Source organism: Bison bison, unplaced genomic scaffold, assembly GCF_000754665.1.
Source record: "Bison bison bison isolate TAMUID 2011002044 unplaced genomic scaffold, Bison_UMD1.0 scf7180017864080, whole genome shotgun sequence".
Lineage (NCBI taxonomy): Eukaryota > Metazoa > Chordata > Mammalia > Artiodactyla > Bovidae > Bison > Bison bison.
Window position 1 is genome coordinate 4,112,467 of NW_011494652.1, and position 2,031 is coordinate 4,114,497.

General features: G+C 49.5%; 1 protein-coding gene across 1 annotated transcript in view; it reads left to right on the plus strand.

The window, feature by feature from the left end:
• UNC93B1 (unc-93 homolog B1 (C. elegans)) overlaps nucleotides 1-2,031 on the plus strand; it is a 21,421-nt gene that overhangs the window by 12,603 nt on the left and 6,787 nt on the right. The gene's annotated exons all lie outside the window — the stretch shown is intronic.

Consider the following 2,031-nt stretch of genomic DNA (forward strand, 5'->3'; position numbering starts at 1 on the left):
GGTCTCAAGCAACAGGAATTCGCTCTGGCTCCTTCCCTCAGCTTGCCCGTACCCCACGTGGCATCATTCTTGTGCCCTGCTTTGTGGCCTGGGGCCACAATGACCTTATGAGGTCAGGGCTGTGGCGTTTCTGGAAAGAATCTGATCAGCTAGCAAAGCCCAGGGACGCACCCCAGGACCCATCAGGGTGGCAGTGTTGAAGGACATCGCTCACTGCAAAGGGCATGGTTGGGCAGGTGCCCTGGGGGCGTCTACTCCAGACCTGCGCCTTACTGGCATCCAGGGCCATCTCCGGGCCCTCCACCAGAACCTAACCACCAAGTGGTAGGTCTGTGTTCAGATGGGACCCAGAGATCAGTGCATACACTGGATCTGTTCCCCTGTCTTTCCAAAACAAAAGCAACCCTCGCCCCACCCCAGCTCCTGGACTGTTTCCTTGTCTTAAAACTAAAAAGAGAGAGGTAGTGAGGGAGAGAGAGAGGCTGAGAAAGAAAGGAAGGAAGGAAGGAAGGAAGGAAGAAAACCTCCTAGGATAAACGTTCAGAACTGCCCTGACTAGGTCAGAAGCATATAAAAGGCTTTATGGCTCTTGAAACCTATCGCTATTATTCACAGGGACCTCCTTTCATTTCCTTTGTGCTGGGCACTTTATAAGCATATCGCATTCCCTACAAGCCAAGGTGGATGCTCTAATCTTAGACACAGGGAGACCAAGAGATTGAACCCATTCCCACAGGCAGAAGTGCAGACGGAAAGTCTGAACCCAGGCAGAGTGACTCGGAACCCCCATGCTTTCCCTACCCCCATACTCCCGGGTGGACTTTCCAAAGGACTGTGCCACCTGCCTGAGCACTGACTGTCATTTTTAAAATCAGAGCCTCATCAGCAATGAGTGTTAGTATTTTTACTTTTTTTCAGTTTCAGAATGTATAGTGCAGTTTCGGTGCCCTTCCCCAAATAGATTAGAGGAGAATGGCACCCCACTCCAGTACTCTTGCCTGGAAAATCCCACAGACAGAGGAGCCTGGTGGGCTGCAGTCCATGGGGTCGCTAAGAGTAGGACACGACTGAGCGACTTCACTTTCACTTTTCACTTCCATGCATTAGAGAGGAAATGGCAACCCACTCCAGTGTTCTTGCCTGGAGAATCCCAGAGACTGGGGAGCCTGTGGGCTGCCATCTATGGGGTCGTATAGAGTCTGACACGACTGAAGCGACTTAGCAGGAGCAGCAGCAGCCTGCCTGTTTATTAGATGGCAGTTCAGTTCAGTGCAGTCACTCAGTTGTGTCCGATTCTTTGTGACCCTGTGGACTGCAGCATGCCAGGCCTCCCTGACCATCACCAACTCCAAGCTTACTCAAACTCCTGTCCATTGGGTCAGCGATGCCATCCAACCACCTCATCCTCTGTCATCCTCTTCTCCTCCTGCCCTCACTATTTCCCAGGATCAGGATCTTTTCCAATGAGTCGACTTTTTCGCATCAGGTGGCCCAAAGTATTGGAGCTTCAGCTTCAGCATCAGTCCTTTCAATGAATATTCAGGGTGGATTTCCTTTAGGATGGACTAGTTTGATCCTAGGTGTGTGACCACACTATCATGGTTATCTAGGTCATTAAGACCTTTTTTGTATAGTTCTGTGTATTCTTGCCACCTCTTCTTAATCTCTTCACAAGCAAGTATACTCCAATTAAAAAAAAAAAAGAGCCAGGAAGACCCTGTTGTAGAAGAGAAAGCAATTGTATCAGAAAATCAGAGTCACTGAACTTTGAGCTTGCTGGAAACTCAGATAAAGGAAATAATGAGCACAAATACTCAAAACAAACACACAAAAACCAAAACAAAGCTAATCCCGGGATCAGAAGGGTGGTGTCTAACCTGATCAGCCTCCGCGCCCTGAGTGGGCCCTTGTCCTGTCCTTCGTCAACCCCTTCCTAATATGATGTGACATTTTCCAAGAGCCAGTGAGGCTGATGTTCTAGGAGCCAGTGAAGAGGAAACTTCCCAACTGACCACGCTGGACTGAAAGGGC